This window comes from Salvelinus alpinus, chromosome 8 (genome assembly GCF_045679555.1).
Source record: "Salvelinus alpinus chromosome 8, SLU_Salpinus.1, whole genome shotgun sequence".
Classification (NCBI taxonomy): Eukaryota; Metazoa; Chordata; class Actinopteri; order Salmoniformes; family Salmonidae; genus Salvelinus; species Salvelinus alpinus.
In genome coordinates, this window is record NC_092093.1 from 38,862,791 (window position 1) to 38,882,770 (window position 19,980).

The window sequence follows — 19,980 nt, forward strand, 5'->3', positions numbered from 1 at the left end:
TATTCAACTGAAATGTGTCTTCTGCATTTAACCCAAACCCTCTGAATCAGAGAGGTGTGGGTGTATATATATATATATATATATAAGGACAGAGTAGACAATGTTGTGAGCAGCAAAACTCCTGCTTTTGTTGCCGAAAACCCCAACCTTGTCAGTGGCCATGTAGTTCCCACACACCACCCTCTCTAAATGACTTGTCATTATTCATTATTGTTGGTACTCAACCTTGTTTCAATTCGCACTGTAGAGGCCCAAATAGAAACTAAATTAAAGGGATTTGCTCTCCGCTACACAAGCCCCAAGGTCACAGTATTGAACGGACTCAACGGAAAAATGTAAGCCATGCTTTTTTCTAGGTCAGTAGTTCTCTGTAGCGGACTTAGCAATAGGCAGAAGTGGCAATTGCCTCAGGCCACACATCATCAAGGTGCGTCATGAGCTGGGCATAACCTCCCTCCCCCCCAGGCAGAGGACATGTATGTGTAGCCCATAATTCCAACATCCAAACAGTGTACTGTGCACCCACAAACTTTCCTTCATTTCGCAAGTGGCTGAAACTATCTCAACGGAGAAAGCATCTGAGCGAGCAAAACAGCGCCCCTCTGTCTTACTATATGTAACCCATGTATCTGATGCTGTCTGGCCAAAAAGAGTATGGCATGTCATACTCTTTTTGGACAGATAGCATTTTGAAACATCTACATTTTAAAAAGCCAAATAAATCCATGTAATATAGCCTACACCATCACATTAAATCCATTATTTATTTTAGACGGGTCTAAAGAAACATGAAATGAAGAAAATGTAGTCTGTTTCAGAAGAACATAATAGCATACTCTGAGTTATCCTTATGTTGTCCAGATGACGCAATCTCAATCGCACTCCACACTGCCCTTTTCCACCTGGACAAAAGGAACACCAATGTGAGAATGCTGTTCATTAACTACAGTTCAGCGTTCAACACCATAGTGCCCACGAAGCTCATCACTAAGCTAAGGACCCTGGGACTAAACACCTCCCTCCGCAACTGGATCCTGGACTTCCTGACGGGCCGCCCCCAGGTGGTAAGGGTAGGCAGCAACAGGTCTGCCACGCTGATCCTTAACACTGGGGCTGTAACGATCGTCTAATTCCTCCTCCTCGGATGAGGAAGAGGAGTAAGGGTCGGACCAAAATGCAGTGGTGAAGGTAGACATAATGATTTATTAAACGAAACCGAAAACACGAAGAACACTAGAGAATTACAAAAACAATAAACGACGTAGACAGACCTGGACTTGAGAACTTACATATAACGAAGAACGCACGAACAGGAACAGACTACATACACGAACGACAAAACGAAACAGTCCCGTGTGGTAGACATATACGGACACAGGAGACAACCACCCACAACAAACAATGTGAAACAACCTACCTATATATGGTTCTCAATCAGAGGAAACGTCAAACACCTGCCTCTGATTGAGAACCATACAAGGTCAATTAACAATGACACTTAACATAGAACAAACAACACAGACTGCCCACCCAGCTCACGTCCTGACCCACTAAACACAACTATACAAAAGGAAAACAAGGTCAGGAACGTGACATTAACCCCCCCCCCCCCCCCCCCCCCCCCAAGATGCGGACTCCGGCCGCAAAACTAAACCTCAAGGGGAGGGTTTGGGTGGGCATCTGTCCACTGTGGTGGCTCCGGCTCCGGACGCTGTCACACCACCATAGTCACTCCCCGCTTCCGTATCCCCCTCCCAATGACCACCCTCCAAATAAACCCACCTAAATTAAGGGGCAACACCGGGATAAGGGGCAGCACCGGGATAAGGGGCAGCACCGGGATAAGGGGCAGCACCGGGATAAGGGGCAGCACCGGGATAAGGGGCTGCACCGGACTGAAGGACGGCAGCTCCGGACTGAAGGACGGCAGCTCCGGACTGAAGGACGGCAGCTCCGGACTGAGGGACGGGAGCTCCGGACTGGCTGACGGCTCTGGCTGCTCATGGCTCGCTGACGGCTCTGGCTGCTCATGGCTCGCTGACGGCTCTGGCTGTTAATGGCTCGCTGACGGCTCTGGCTGCTCATGGCTGGACGGCTCTGGCTGGTCCTGGCTGGACGGCTCTGGCTGGTCCTGGCTGGACGGCTCTGGCGGATCCTGTCTGGCGGAAGGCTCTGGCTGATTCTGTCTGGCGGAAGGCTCTGGCTGATCCTGTCTGGCGGAAGGCTCTGGCTGATCCTGTCTGGCGGAAGGCTCTGGCTGATCCTGTCTGGCGGAAGGCTCTGGCTGATCCTGTCTGGCGGAAGGCTCTGGCTGATCCTGTCTGGCGGAAGGCTCTGGCGGCTCCTGTCTGGCGGAAGGCTCTGGCGGCTCCTGTCTGGCGGAAGGCTCTGGCGGCTCCTGTCTGGCGGACGGCTCTAGCGGCTCCTGTCTGGCGGACGGCTCTAGCGGCTCCTGTCTGGCGGACGGCTATAGCGGCTCCTGTCTGGCGGACGGCTCTGAAGGCTCGGGACAGACGGGCGGCTTTGAAGGCTCGGGACAGACGGGCGGCTTTGAAGGCTCGGGACAGACGGGCGGCTTTGAAGGCTCGGGACAGACGGGCGGCTTTGAAGGCTCGGGACAGACGGGCGGCTTTGAAGGCTCGGGACAGACGGGCGGCTTTGAAGGCTCGGGACAGACGGGCAGCTCTGACGGTGCTTGGTAGACGGGCAGCGCAGGCGGCGCTTGGCAGACGGACAGCTCAGATGGCGTTGGGCAGACGGGCAGTTCAGGCGCCGCTGGGCAGACGGCAGACTCTGGCCGGCTGAGGCGCACTGTAGGCCTGGTGCGTGGTACCGGAACTGGAGGTACCGGGCTAATGACACGCACCATCAGGCTAGTGCGGGAAACAGCAACAGGATGCACAGGAGGCTTGGTGCGTGGTGTAGGCACTGGTGGTAATGGGCTGGAGACACGCACCACAGGGCTAGTGCGTGGAGGAGGAACAGGGCTCTGGAGACGCACAGGAGGCTTGGTGCGTGGTGTAAGCACTGGTGGTACTGGGCTGTGGCGGGGAGGTGGCGCCGGAAATACCGGACCGTGCAGGCGTACTGGCTCCCTTGAGCACTGAGCCTGCCCAACCTTACCTGGTTGTATTCTCCCCGTAGCCCGACCAGTGCGGGGAGGTGGAATAACCCGCACTGGGCTATGTAGGCGAACCGGGGACACCATGCGTAAGGCTGGTGCCATGTATGCCGGCCCGAGGAGACGCACTGGAGACCAGACGCGTTGAGCCGGCTTCATGGCACCTGGCTCAATGCCCAATCTAGCCCGGCCGATACGAGGAGCTGGTATGTACCGCACCGGGCTATGCACACGTACAGGAGACACCATGCGCTCTACTGCGTAACACGTGTCTGCCCGTACTCTTGATCTCCACGGTAAGTACAGGGAGTAGGCGCAGGTCTCCTACCTGACTTCGCCACACTCCCTTTTAGCCCCCCCCCCAAGAAATTTTTGGGCTTGAGTAACAGGCTTCCAGCCTCGCCTCCGTGCTGCCTCCTCATACCACCGCCTCTCGGCTTTTGCTGCCTCCAGCTCTTCACGAGGGCGGCGATATTCTCCAGGTTGAGCCCAAGGTCCCTTACCATCCAATTCGTCCTCCCATGTCCAGAAATCCTGTGTAGGTGGGTCCTGTTGCTGTTTCACACGCTGCTTGGTCCCTTTGAGGTGGGTGGTTCTGTAACGATCGTCTAATTCCTCCTCCTCGGATGAGGAAGAGGAGTAAGGGTCGGACCAAAATGCAGTGGTGAAGGTAGACATAATGATTTATTAAACGAAACCGAAAACACGAAGAACACTAGAGAATTACAAAAACAATAAACGACGTAGACAGACCTGGACTTGAGAACTTACATATAACGAAGAACGCACGAACAGGAACAGACTACATACACGAACGACAAAACGAAACAGTCCCGTGTGGTAGACATATACGGACACAGGAGACAACCACCCACAACAAACAATGTGAAACAACCTACCTATATATGGTTCTCAATCAGAGGAAACGTCAAACACCTGCCTCTGATTGAGAACCATTCAAGGTCAATTAACAATGACACTTAACATAGAACAAACAACACAGACTGCCCACCCAGCTCACGTCCTGACCCACTAAACACAACTATACAAAAGGAAAACAAGGTCAGGAACGTGACAGGGGCCCCTCAGGGGTGTGTACTTAGTCCCCTCCTGTACTCCCTGTTCACCCACGACTGTGTGGCCATACACGACTCCAACACCATCATTAAGTTTGCTGACGACACAACAGTGGTAGGCCTGGTCAACGACAACGATTAGACAGCCTATAGCACAGGTGTCAAACTCATTCCACGGGGGGCCGAGTGTCTGCGGGTTTTCGCTCCTCCCTTGTACTTGATTGATGAATTAACATCACTAATTAGTTAGGAACTCCCCACACCTGGTTGTCTAGGGCTTTATTGAAAGGAAAAACCAAAAACCTGCAGACACTAGGCCCTCCGTGGAATGAGTTTGACACCCCTGGCCTATAGGGAGGAGGTCAGAAAACTGGCAGTGTGGTCTCAGGACAACAACCTCTCCCTCAATGTGAGCAAGACAAAGGAGATGATCGTGGACTACAGGAAAAGGCGGGCCGAACAGGCCCCCGTTAACATCGACAGGGCTGTAGTGGAGCGGGTCGAGAGTTTCAAGTTCCTTGGTGTCCACATCACCAACCAACTATCATGGTCCAAACACACCAAGACAGTCGGGAAGAGGGTACGACAAAACCTTTTCCCCCTCAGGAGGCTGAAAAGATTTGGCATGGGTCCACAGATCCTCAAAACGTTCTACAGCTGCACCACCAAGAGCATCCTGACTGGTTGCATCACCGCCTGGTATGGCAACTTCTCGGCATCTGACCCTAAGGCGCTACAGAGAGTAGTGCGTGCGGCCCAGTACATCACTGGGGCCAAGCTTCCTGCAATCCAGGGCCTATATAATAGGCGGTGTCAGAGGAAAGCCCTAAAAATTGTCACCCAAGTCATAGACTGTTTTCTCTGCAACCGCACGGCAAGCGGTCCAGAGTGCCAAGTTTAGGACCAAAAGGCTCCTTAACAGCTTCTACCCCAAGCCATAAGACTGCTGAGCAATTAATCAAATGGACTATTTGCATTGACCCCCCCACCCCCATTTTTTGTACACTGCTGCTATTCGCTGTTTATTATCTATGCATAGTCACTTCACCCCTACCTACATGTACAAATTACCTCAACTAACCTGTACCCCCGCACACTGACTCGGTACCGGTACCCCCTATATAGCCTTGTTATTGTGTTACTTTTTTTTATTTATTTTTTTAACTTTAGTTTATTTGATAAATATTTTCTTAACTCTTCTTGAACTGCACTGTTGGTTAAGGGCTTGTAAGTACGCATTTCACGGTAAGGTCTACACTTGTTGTATTTGGTGAATGTGACAAATAAAGTTTGATTTGATGTTAGGCCCTGATCTGGCTATGCCATATGGCTGTAGGCTACACCAGTTCATTTAGCAGACAAGATTTTCTTTATATTATTTTATAGTATGAAGAACACAATTGAACATAGCTGAATAAAATATAAAGGATGTTTTCTCCAAACGATTTGGAGAAGTGAGCACACTATTCTGTATTGATAGGTTACCAAAGAAACAGGTACTCCTAAATGCTTAATATAGAGTTATTTATGTAACTTTAGTTGTGAAACAAACATTGTGCTATATATTTTGATTTGAATACATTCTAAGGCTGAATGATGCAACTCTAATGAGGATTTGAAGAAGTTGCAAGGCATGAGCTCTGCTTTGTGGGATGTGATAGATCCCAAATTAATACAACCACTAGCATCAAAATAACTTTTTTAGGTAATGACGCAACAGATTAGAACATTTTAGCCGAGAATATTGATCAATTATTAGGCTATTTCTTCACATTATAAGCACAGTAATGCGCACATGACAGTAGGCTATAAGCGCAAATGTTCCATTAGCAGGAAAACACCATTCTCAAAAGTGACCGCAAATGCGATTATGCATGTAATGCTATTATTATAAAAGGTGCATTTCTATGGTGAAAATTATCTTCCCCGAACTTGAAACTCATGCACTGCATATGCATGCCAGTTAGGCTCTACACCCGTTGTAAAGTTATTTAGCCACTTTAGTTGTGATACAAATATTGGGCTATACTGTATGTTTTTAGATTTTTAATACATTCTAAGGCTGCATGATGGGACTCTAATGATGATTTGAAAAAAGTTGCATGAAAGGCATGAGGTCTGCTTTGTTTCTTGCACAGGCTGTACACACTTCATCAGTTTCTCATTCACAATTTGACAAGCGCTTGATAATGCCTCGAGGTTTCCCGGCAGCAAATATATCATTCACAAGTGATAGGCTAATATTGTCACCCATCAGACTATTCTTGATTTAATCTTCTCTTTACATATACAAAATAATATATGTGTGACATTTTTGGGATTTAGAATGGACCATTATCATGCATCTGTCTGGAAACATAGGCAGGGTAAAAAATACATGTAATCTATGCACTTAAATAGCGAATGGTGAACGCTATTCCCAAGGTTAATTTTAATGCCAGCCAGGTAGGTTATACTCCTGTTGTAAAGAGAAGCAATGTGCTTAATATTAGGAAAGTTGAGAAAATAAATATAGTAGGCCTAGCCTATAGAAAGCTAATGGGGTCCTCCTCTTTTTAGTAGAGACCATCAATGTTTACTCACACAATTGCATAGCCTATAGAAATGTTGAGCAACAGGAGCTCATGTGCTCCCATTAAGTGTTTGATTAGATTTTTCGATTACATTTGCATTGATGTCAGAGTGATTAGAGGGACAATAGAGTGCTGCGTACCAGGCAGTTAGCAAGTTTGGTAGGCTACTAATGACCATCAGCAGCATCAGTGTGGCGGTAATACGGTCACCGTAACAGCCCTAGTCTTTACTATGAAACCCTTTTTTTCTCCTTTTTTTTATGGAGTGGGGGAGGGGGGCCCTCAGACTGGCCACTGCCTGGGGCCTCCAAATCACTATGTCCGCCCCTGGTAGTTGTACATCATGAGAAGGTATAGTGAGCAGCTGAGACCACACAGTGCTCTAGTGTGTTATTGTGATATATCCTATGTTTATGGGAAACTGGCCTGTTTGGAGCAAAGACAAACCAAAGCATAGGAACTGCTTCTCTGATCATAATTACTGGAGCTCTACTACTCTATGTATTTATATTAGTAATTAGGAAATAAATAAAGCCTCTTCATAATATTACCAGGCATGACAACATCTACTAGATGAGATATTTGAGAAAAATGTACATACAGTTTCAGAAGATTTGATCGCCCGTTGAAGCTCAGTAATTAACTTTACTGTAAACATTAAGCGATAGCAAAGTTCACTGGAACTACAGTACACATTTGGTGAAAGGGGAAGTTTAGTATTCAATTCTATACGATAATATTGAGAAAATCAGATCCTCTATCAATGCATACATCTAGAGAGCAGGGCACTGAGGAAAGAGAACATCCAGATGTGAAGCACCTAGTAGCTCTCCTCTTTCTGTGGGACAAACAGTGAGACACTATCCTTCTGTGCTCCAGACAGTCCTCTAGACAGTCACACAGGCCCTATTGTCTCATAGGTGCTGGGCACTGGCAATAAAACATTGCTGTTTGGACCAGCATCAGAGAGGGTCGAGCCGTCCCGTCTGCCTTTTCACATACATCACCTTATCGGACTGCCCGGGTGATTGATGGTGAGTGTTCCAAATGGCACCCTTTGCCCTTCATAGTGTACTACTTTGCCCAGGGCCCATTTGAACACAGCCCTATGGGCCCTGGTCAAAAGTAATGCACTACATAGGGTATAGGGTGCCATTTAGGGGGCAGACATTGAGAATGGGATCAGAACAGAGTTATATGCTTGGGACCCGATGTGCACTGCAAATGCATGCCAAACCCTCCTTTGAAAATAATTGAATCACACTCCAGTTAAAGGCTAACTGGGGGAAACATGTTTGTTATTAAAATGCTTTATACTCAAAGCTCATCCTCTGCATTTCCATACTAATGGGCAGGTAAGGGCCCTCACGCGTTCGTATTACTGGGCACACTAGGCCCACTGCCAGTGGCTTCCCTTGCTTTTAACAGAGTGCTTTCAATTTAGCCCAATTAAACTGCTTTACGTCCCACCGAGAGTGTTTCAGAGCGGCATTACAAACCACCCTTTTCAATTAAGCATGATGAAAAGATACATGACAGATCCCTTTGTTTTCATGTTTGAATATCTGAATATATACCATGAATGTCCTGGGTGCCCTTTGATATCACTGTTAACTCACATTTTGTTATCAGTACATGTTATCATCTTTGGGTCACATCTTGTGTCTCTTGGTCGATAACCAACATAAGTATGTGTTAAGGGAATTATGTTCCCAAGGTTTATAAACTGAACTTCAATTAAAATACTCAGTCTGTAGCCCAGAGTTTGTAAGGTTCTGGTTGAAATGAAACAGACAGAGGCCAGTCACAATAGTCAGAATATTTATTCTCGAGAGCTCTGCCCATCATTTCATGTACATTGGTTTATATACCTCTCATTTCGTCATAAATGTCCCTCCTCCTTTCAGACAATGACAATGCTGTTTTACAAGTCTTCTCGTATGCCTACATTGCTTACCATATGCTACAACATGTTACACAATCTACTGCAAGCCGAACGGTTTCTCCCCTCCCTGAGTGGGGACGAGACATCTTTCCTGTTGTTAGTTTCACAGTGGTCACAAGTTGTCTGTTAACACTTCCTCTTTGCCTATGTACTGTATAAACATTCTTCATCAGACAGGGTAGAATTCTGTTAGTTACAGTCCTGTCATTACTTTTAAATGTATACATCATTTAGTCATTATACATAAAATTCATAACAGTATGTTGTGAATTCATATAGCTACGGTTTTAACAAATTTATGCCGTGGATATATTGAAATATGTTGTTTGCTAGCATGTGCTCAAGGACCTCATCCTGCACAACAATGAAAACGGTATTCCAGGATTAGCGATTAGCCTCCTAATTTACAATAGTCTTACTACATGTTGAATGTAACCGTAATTTAGTCTTACTTGAATGTAACCCCTGATGCTATGTGCAAGAAGCTGTTGGTGCCTCTGCAAAGAAAGCGTTATATGTTTGTGACAGATGTTGCTCAGTCAAATAACTTTTAGTCTTTGCTAACTGTTCTCCAGAGAGGACCAGCAAGCGGAGCTGGATGGATGCTAAAATACAACGGGTAGAGAATACTGTTCAAATTTGCTGAGTGTCAATGCGATAGAGGCTGATCTGTTATGCAGAGTATGGCTCACCGGGAAAGCTTTACTATTATTAGGACCAGATACAGCACGAGTGCCATTATTCTAGAAATCACTTCACACTAATATCATCAAGATATGCAACAGACTATTTCAGATATTTAATACATTTTACCTGACCAGGAAAAAGCAAGCAAGGTTTTAGAGTACAATCAATGTATCAAAACAAGAAACCTTGAGCCTTTTCACAACCGTACTGCTCAGCATCGAAAGCAGAGCATTTATTCCGATAATTGGTCTTCCTTTTGTTGTCACAGAGGTGGATAAGTGGAGGGATTAAAGAATGTTAAGTTGAAAGGTAATGAGACATTATAGGTTTTATATTCAGCTACTAAGAGAGGAATCTGCAGCAGCTTAGTTCATCAGCACTGTAGTAACCCATGAAGCCACTCAAATGTACTAATTTCCAACAGGGCTTTGCCAGAAATTGATTGCATGTTATAGTATAATTTCAATAATTTGGTGGGTGCTTATATTTGTCCTATTCCTGGATACATCTTACCAACCTTCAAATAAATACTGTAGGTGAACGATTAACACGATTCATGAACAGCAACACGTTGGGTGTGTTTCCTGTTGAAGAGACAGCGGTGAATGGCGAAGCCATCACAAATCTTATGTAAATTCCATCCACGTGGTTGCTACTCTTTAACCTTGGTCATGGTCACACTTGTAAGTAGAGCTGCCACTGGAGAACAGCATTGAGGTGATTCAGATGCAAAATCCACATGGGACAACTGTCTGTCTATATGATCAAAACAACATATCCCTGTGGATTGAATCCTGTGTTCGTCAAACTGCCGTCTCTACTCAAAAGCTGGAGGTTAAAAAAAAATGGAACTACTTGTGAAAGTAGACCGAGGGTCCAGGCTAGCTTTGATGTAAATACTGGTAAATTCACTTTGTGCTGCAACCCATTTAAGGGTTGACTCATTGAGAAAATGAACAGAAATTCCCACTCTTCTCTATTTGCAATGGACTTGTAATGCCATCCTTGCACTTACTGTATCAACTTAAAACTTTACACAGGCATGCTGGCTTTGGCTTCTTTGGTATGCCACATTTTCTTCCATATAGAGTCTGGCTACACTTTTAAAACTGCTACACATTGAGGCCAAGGGGCTGATTTGATACAGTCTCTCTCTGGCTGTTTTATTGTACAGTGGTTCAAGTAGATCTTTGTAATGATGGTCTTGCATATTGGAAATTTAATAATCTACAGACCTAAACCATCCTCTGCTGCTGCAACCTATTGTACAGGTAACCGTGTCTAAAAAGGTGTAGCGATGTACGCTGAAAGTCAGGAAGCAAGTTCAAGGAGTGATAACATTTAATTAATAAATGAACAAAACAAGAAACATGAACAATGACGACTGGGGAAGAAACCAAAGGGAGTGACATCAAGGAGGTGATGGAGTCCAGGTGAGTGTCATTATGCGCCTGACGCTGGTGACAGGTGTGCATCCTAACGGGCAGCCTGGTGACCTAGAGGTCAGAGAGGGAGCACACGTGACAAAAGGGTAATTTGTGAAAATAGTATAATTCCTCCTACAGATGTAGGATCTTAATTTGAAAAATAACCCTGCAGAAACTAATCCTGAAAATGATCCTGCAGCAACAGGAAATTTGAATTATTATGTGGGTTATATGCATAACAAGACTTCAAAAGCTTTTTTAAACCTCAAATACACTACATGTTTTAAATGCAGGAAAGTTCTTCTCAACAGGGTGATCAAATTAAGATCTGTATTAACAGATAATCACATTATTTTTATGGATCTTCTTATGATCCCTCAAACATAACCAAGAAGATGTAAAATAAAGTTTGCACAGGTACAGAGGATGATCAATGCGTACTTTTTTCTTTCTCCAGTTCCTTGAAACTGAAAACATTTAAAGAGACATGTTTTGTTCTAGTAGTTGTTCAAAGTAGACTATAACTGTGTATGTGTCATGTAATGGAACATCGCCACTGGTTCTCTTTATCTTGGCAGAGCAATGAGCAGAAACAGATTCAAAGAGGCTTGGATGTGTAGACATCTCAAAGGACCTCAGTGCTCAAGGCTCCATCGGAACCTTGAAGACATAAATAGATTTTTTGTACTATCTGAATTCACACTGAGCTTTTCATGTGCCGGGATCCCAGCTCACAAATCTGCTAATCAAAAGAAGCAAGAAGAGATAAATAGTTAGATGAAAAACAGCTTTGAATAACATGTGCTCAACAAAATTGCTATCTAAACAAACTGTACTGTATGTAACACATTTACAATAAAGAATATAGAATTTGTCTTAAAGTTGTATTGTCAATTTCGTTTTGTATTTAAACGCCACTTTAAACATGTACATGACACTGCAACAAAATGTCTCCATGGGGACAATAAAGTCAGTATAAAGTATAGGAAGACTCACTGAATTGTTACTTTGATTACGCATTCACTTACTTTGTTCACATTTATTCTGTATTGAATAGTAAGTAGTGTGTGTGTGTGTGTCATGTGATATTATTGCAGTATAATACGTCAACAAGTTAATGGATTATCAAAAGTAATGTTGAGAGTTGCTTGAAATAATGTAAGTTCTATTGTATTACCAATGTGTACATTTCTACCGGAACTGCAAACCAATTACTTAATGAATCGGCCCCTCACAAAGGACTGTATATGCATTGTATTTGGCATAGAGGCCTCAAATTTGGGCCATGTCTGCTTGTGGATTCAAACCAGTGACCTTTCGGTTACTGGCCCAACACTTTTAACTGCTAAGCTACCTGGCTGTGAAATACAAGTACCTGTGTGCCATCAAGTGTTTTATTGAAAGCATCAACGTTTTTATTTTTTAGCCTTTGCAACAAAAGCCTTTAACTTTCCCGGAAACTTTGACATAACATATGGTTTTGAGATGGATCCCTTTTCAAAGTGTGTAGGTTAAACAAAGCTTTACGTATCATTACAATATGAGTCAAGAATTTATAACACGCATCGCCAGTATCATTTTCCATAGGTTGCATTGGGTACCCAATTCTAGGAGCCTGTTTTAGACTTGTTTTAAGCCCAGTGAAGATTTTAAGATTTGATTTTAAAATATATATTTCTATATTAAAATCTGAATTTTATGAATATATCAGTGGGATACTAGTCACCATTATCACGTACAGTATTTCTTGTTTTGGAGCATAATATTTCTATATGTAGCAAAATCTCTGCTGGCCCCTAATACTATCGGTCACTAACAGATTATGATATCCATATTAGTTTCAACATCTAACAAGCCTGGCCCAGTGAAATATAAATGATATGTTCGAGAACACTGAGTCTGAAATGCCTGCAATGATTTGCAGCATATTCCCACATTCATCTCTGTGTGTCCGTCTCAGACACTCAGATCATTGGCTAAATCTTACTCAAATTCCCCACAAAATGAAACAGCGTAAATGTTTATGGAAATTGAGAATTGGAGTAGGATAGTGTTTTCCATCAATAGTCTTGAAATCAGTCCATTGCTTTCTGAAGTGGAACAGCTGATGGACTTTTTCTCCTGAAGGGGACCATGCAGAATAGAGAAGCTCCCATTTTCGATCTAAAATGCTTTTGTAGCTATTCTCCTGGTGCAACACATTGTTATTGTTATCATCAATTTGAATTATCCCTAGATACAGAGGAACAGTGTGCTGCAATTTCGCCTAGGCTATACCACAAAATCTTGCATTATAATTTTACAACCATTTTGTTTGTCTGGGTTATAGTTGTTTTGGTCTGTCATTTTGGTCTGTTTCTCATGTCTCAAATGCCTTAATCATGACAAATGACAAATTAGATTTGTATATGTTACGAGTTGACTACATGAGGCAAAGTACAGGATGTTTCTTAAAACAGATGTATTGCATTCAGATTAAGACATACAAAAATAAGCACTATATATACAGTGCCTTCAGAAAGTATTCATACCCCTTGACTTTTTACACATTTTCTTGTATTACAGCCTGAATTCAAAATAGATTAAATCGATTTTTTTCTCAACCATCTACACACAATAACCCATAATAACAAAGTGTAAATACATTTATTGAAATGTTAGCAAATGTATTGAAAATTAAATACAGAAATATATTTAATTTACTTAAGTATTCACACCTCTGAGTCAATACTTTGTAGAAGCACCTTCAGCGGCGATTACAGCTTTGAGTTGTATTGGGTATGTCTGTATCAGCTTTACACATCTGGATTTTGAGATTTTCTCCCATTCTTCCTTGCAGATTTTCTCAAGCTCTGTTAAACTAGATGTGGAGTGGCGGGGAACAGCAATTTTCAAGTCTTTCCACAAATATTCAATGGGATTCAAGTCTGGGCTTTGGCTGGGCCACTCAAGGACTGTCACATTCTTGTACTGAAGCCATTCCAGATTTGCTTGGGCTGTATTCTTGGGGTCATTGTCCTGTTGGAACGTTAATCATCGCCACCTGTCTAAGGTTGTTTGTACTCTGAAGCAGTTTTCATTAAGGATGTGCCTGTATTTGGCTCCATTCATTCACTTTATCGTTACCAGTCTCCCAGTCCCTGAAAAGCATCCCCATAGCATGATGCTGCCACCACTATGCCTCACGGCGATAAGCTGTGACTGGTTTTCTCCAGACATAGCGCTTTGCATTCAGGCCAAAGAGTAAAAGGTTTGTCTCATCAGACCACAGAATCTTTAGCCTTATATTCTCAGTCTTTCACATGTCTTTTGTGTGTTGTCATGTGCCTTTTTCTCAGAAGTGACACCCATAAAGCCCCGTTTTGTGAAGTGCTGTAGAGACTGTTGTCCTTCTGGCAGGTTCTCCCATCTCAGCCAAGGAACTCTGAAGTCCTGTCAGAGTGGTCATTGGGTTCTTGGTCACCTCCCTGACCAAAGTCATTCTTTCCTGGTTGCTCAGTTTGGTTGGAGGTCCAGCTCTAGGCAGAGTCTGGGAAGTTCCATATTTATTTCATTTCCCAATGATGGAGACCACTGTGCTTTTGGAAACGTTCAACACTCTAGAAATTGTTTTATACCCTTCCCCAGATATAAGCCTCATCACAATTTTTTTTTATTTTTTATTTTATTTTATTTAACCTTTATTTAACCAGGTAGGCAAATTGAGAACACGTTCTCATTTACAATTGCGACCTGGCCAAGATAAAGCAAAGCAGTTCGACACATACAACAACACATAGTTACACATGGAGTAAAACAAACATATAGTCAATAATACAGTGAAAAAAAATAAGTCTATATACAATGTGAGCAAGTGAGGTGAGATAAGGGAGGTGAAGGCAAACAAATATATGTATAAATAAATAAAAATATAAAAAGGCCATGGAGGCGAAGTGAGTACAACACAGCAAGTAAAATAAAAACTAAAAAAACACTGGAATGGTTGGTTTGCAGTGGAAGAAAGTGCAAAGTAGAGACAGAAATAATGGGGTGCAAAGGAGCAAAATAAATTAATAAATAAATACAGTAGGTAAAGAGGTAGTTGTTTGGGCTAAATTGTAGATGGGTTATGTACAGGTGCAGTAATCTATGAGCTGCTCTGACAGCTGGTGCTTAAAGCTAGTGAGGGAGATAGGTGTTTCCAGTTTCAGAGATTTTTGTAGTTCGTTCCAGTCATTGGCAGCAGAGAACTGGAAGGAGAGGCGTCCAAAGGAAGAATTGGTTTTGGGGGTGACTAGAGAGATATACCTGCTGGAATAGAATATACCTTCATGGCAATTCTATCTCAGAGATCTACAGACAGTTCCTCATGGTATAGTTTCTGCTCTGACATAAGTGCATTTGACACCAAAGAGCCTTCTAGAGTTCCATTGTTAAAATAGTCATGGATGCGAGGGAAGGAGGATGAGTGGCGCCTGGGAGGAACAGGCAACTCGGCCACGAATCCTACAACGGAGGGCTCATACCAGGACAGCCTACTCCAAGCCAGTGGAGGTTTCCCGATTCACCACGCCCCACAGCGCCACCTGGAGGAAGGCGCAGTGCCTCAACGTCCTGCACAGCGGCATTCATGGCAAAATGGATGGGCTGAAGAGGAAATGGCTGTGCAGCTTGCCCTGTTGTGCCTTACAGGCCCTACTAGAACTCAGAGGGATTCTACTGCCCTAACTACCACCTTGAGGCAGAGTTTTGGTATTAGAGGAGATTCCAGCGAGAGTATGCGGAAGAAGCTATCAGGCTGATCAAGATGTACTGGCCCTTCATGCCTTCCTCAGGGCCTTGACACCAGAGAGGCTCCAACAACATGTGCGTCTGTCCGCATGGAAGAAGGCCCCGGAAGAAGCAGGAAGAGCAGAAAATGTCTTGGCCCTGAGAGTCGGGTTACCCCAAGGACACAGCAGGTAGAAACATAGGTGGAGACAAACAGTGACTCCAATAAGGTGGTCTGTCAAGACAAGGTGTAACACCGGCAGCAGACTCCAAGATGGTCCACTTTGAGAGGTCAACGCCCGCCTGAGGTTCTGCTTCCGCGTGGGCAGAAAGGCCACATTGCTTGCCACTGTGAAGCCCCACCTCAGCCGTTGCCTGCTCCTGAGTCGACGGGAAACACCAGGGGGGTGATGACGTGAGGGGAACATCATCCCAGTCCCCTGACCCCTTGTTGAACCGGCAATCGAGTTGGTCGTTTGGGCCCGACACAGGACCTCTACCTTCCATGCAGCATCAGCGGTGAGGCCTGCCAGGCATTGATTGACACCGGTTCCACAATATCCCTTGTTCGGGCCTGGTGTTCTTCCAGACACAGTGGGCCCTTCCCCTCCGGGTTGGACCCCTATCTTGGTATGTCTTCGCACTGTGGCAGGGGAGCTCGTGGACATGAATGGCCGGAGGTCCTTAGCGGTCATTTCTTATCCTTGTCTCGTTGGAGCATGAGTCCTGGTTGGCCTATATCCAAGATGACTGCATCCTAGGGTTGATTTACTCAATCAAGCAGGGGCATGCCTAGATGTTGGAACATGGAAACTCCAGATGAAAGACGTGATGGAACTTTGGAATAATGGAAGAAGACAACGGCAGCCGCAGGTGACCCGGCAGGAATTGGTGACAGACAGCCCCACAAAGATCCTTCCCCAACAGGTGACCAGTGGCACGGTGGACGTACCTTCGGTAGCTACCCGGCAAGCTGTGCAGGAACTAAAGCAGAGGTGTTCAGAAGGGCTGGAGCCTGGGTAGCAGAATACGTTGGAAGCACTGCTTGCAGAGTTTGTGGATGACTTTGCAGCACGAGACGAAGACTGCCGCAGAACCAGTCTGGTACAGCATTCTATCGATACTGGCGACACGGCACCTATTCGTTTGCGGCCCCATCGCTTGCCACTGGCACAGAAGATCCGGGAGATGGCGCAGACAGGGTTCATCAAACCATTCAACAGCCTTTGGGCAGTCCCAAGTTATTCAAAAAAATGGACGGCTCATGGCACTTCTGTGCGGACTACAGGCAGCTGAACTATGTGACCAGGAATGATTTCTATCCCCTCCCTTGCATAGATGATGCACTGGACTATATCACAGCGTCATGGTAGTTCAGTTCCCTTGATCCAGTGGTGTAAAGTACTTAAGTAAAAATACTTATTTATTTACTTATAAGTCTTTTTTTTAACTTTTACTTCACTACATTCCTAAAGACAGTTATGTACTTTTTACTCCATACATTTTCCCTGACACCAAAAAGTACTTGTTACATTTAGAATGTTTAGCAGGACAAAAAATGGTCCAATTCGCACACTTATCAAGAGAACATCACTGGTCACCCCTACTGCCTCTGATCTGGCAGACTCACTAAACACAAATGCTTTGTTTTTAAATTATGTCTGAGTGTTGGCGTGTGACCCTGGCTATCGTATTTTTACTTTTGATACGTAAGTATATTTTAGCAATGACATTTACTTTTAATATTTAAGTATATATAAAACCAAATACTTTTAGACTTTTACTCAAGTAGTATTTTACTGGGTGACTTTCACTTTTACTATTAAGGTATCTTTACTTTTACTCAAGTATGAGAATTGAGTACTTTTTCCCACCACTGCCTTGATCTCCACAGCGGTTATTGGCAAGTGGAGCTTGCCCCTGAATCCAGGCCGAAGACCATCTTCTCGATTGGACAAGGACTGTGGCAGTTCACCGTGATGTCCTTCGGGCTCTGCAACGCTCTGCCAACCTTTGAGCGTCTTATAGAGCTAGTGCTGGTAACAATGTCCCTGGATGTCCTTGTGCATGCAGCAGACTTCCAAGGATATCTGCCAAATCTGTGGGAAGTTCTACTTGCCATCCAGCAGGCTGGAATCAAGCTCCAACCAAAGAAGTGTCACCTACTGCAGCAGGAGGTCAAGTTCCTAGGCCATGTTGTTGGGGCAGAAGGAGTTGCAACTGATCCAGTCAAGGTGGTGGAGGTTCAGCACTGGCCAACCCCCAAGAACCTTGTTAAGTTGAGAAGTATTGTTGGCCTAGATTATTACTATCAGAGGTTCATCAAGGACTTTTCAACAGTAGCCAGCCCTCTACACCACCTTACAAACAAGGACTAGCAGTTCAACTGGGATGAGGACTGCATGGCCACATTCACTGAACTGTGGGATGCCCTTATCAAGGCTCCAGTCCTGGAATACCTCAACACTCTGCACCCATTCATCGTGGACACAGATGCCAGCAATGTGTGCATTGGGGCTGTTCTTTCACAGGAGTGGCCAGATGAGGAACGGGTAGTGGCCTTCTACAGTCAGAGCCTCAACCGTGCTGAGTGCAACTACTGTGTCACCCGGCGAGAGTTGTTGGCTATGGTCGATGCATTCCATCATTTCCGACCCGGGCTCTACTGGACCCAGTTTCTCCTTCGTACAGACCATGCCTCACTCACCTGGTTCCTCAACTTCCAAGAACCACAGTCCCAGGTGGATCCCTGGATAGAAGAGCTACAGGAGTATGACTGCCAGATGCAACACCGGGCTGGTCATCTCCATTCAAACGCTGATGCGTTGTCAGTCGTGTGAAGAGGAAGACTGGAAGCACTGTCCACGCTTGGAACAAAATGAGGGTCTCCTGCCCACAGTGGCGGCAATTCAGGCAGCAGACAGGAGCTCAGCACCCTTAGAGACCTGGAATGACCAAGACCTGAAATGGGAGCAGAAAGATGACTCAGTGTTGACAACTGGGAAGGACTGGTTGGAGACCGACCAGTGGCCTGCATGGAACAGTGTCTCACCCCTGTGCCCCGAAGCCAAGGCCTACTACTCCCAGTGGGACGACCTTGCCATTCACAATGGTGTGCTGTTTCGAAGATGGAGTAAACTAGCAGGCAACTCAGTGGTGTGGCAGCGACTCGTGCCTCGTTCCATGTGTGCCCATGCCCTCAGAGCTATCCATGGGTCGGTTTGGGAAGTCTACTTTGGGTACACAAAATACCCTCCAATGCCTCTGAGGGAAATTCTACAAGGCTGGCTGTCGTCAAGACACGGAACAGTATGTGCAGACCTGCGACACCTGTACTGCCCACAAAGGACCAACTGGATGCTCCCATGCCCCGCTGCAGCAGTATCAGGTGGGGGCCCCCATGGAGCGGGTTGGGGTGGACATCCTGGGTCCTTTTCCCATGACGGAGGAGGGCAACCAATATATACTTGTGGCCATGGATTACTTTACCAAGCGGCCAGAGGCCTACAAAGTCCCCGGGCCAGCGCACCACAACTACTGCCAACAAGCTGGTGGATATGTTCTGCCGATTTGAAGCACTGGAAGAACTCCACAGCAATCAGGGGAGAAATGTTGAAGCTAAGGTATTCAACAAAGTATGTGAGATGCTGGGGGTACGCAAGACAAGGACCACCCCCGTCTCCCCAAAGCAATGGGCTCGTTGAACGGTTTAATCAGAATTAATTGAACGGTTTAATCAGACAGTGCAGGAGTCCACTGGCTGCACCTCAGCAGTGCTGTTGTTTAGTAGAGAACTATGCACTCCAGTAGACTTGTCCTTTGGAAGACCTCCGGAGCCCGAGATTCCAAGAGCCACAGGCTTGGAGTACCTCCTCCAACTTCAGCAGCGTCTGGACACTCTTTACAGCATCGCTTGTTGGAAGCAGGGATCAAGCAAAAGAGCCCAAAACTCATGAGCCAGTGGGAAGGCCCATGCACAGTTCTGGAACGATTTTCTGACGTTGGTTACTCCTCCTCCCAGCCCTGGACCATTGGACAATGCAGCGGTTTCCTCACCCGAGTGGCAAGGTCAGAATGGGACCCCCCTAGGCCACCATCGCGGAATGCTTCCGTCTCAAGGTCAGGATGGCAGCCCCCAAAACAACCAGGATGTCCTATGCCCTATGGGACTCTCACACACGGCCAGTTGTGATGCAGCCTGGATTCGAACCAGGGTGTCTGTAGTGATGCCTCAAGCACTGAGATGCAATGCCTTAGACTGCTGCACCACTCGGGAGCCCCATAACTGAAGCACAGGAGGCCGGTGGTACCTTGGGGAGGACAGGCTCATGGTAATGGCTGGAACGGAATCAATGGAATGGTATCGAACACACCAAACACATGGTTTCCATGTGTTTGATAC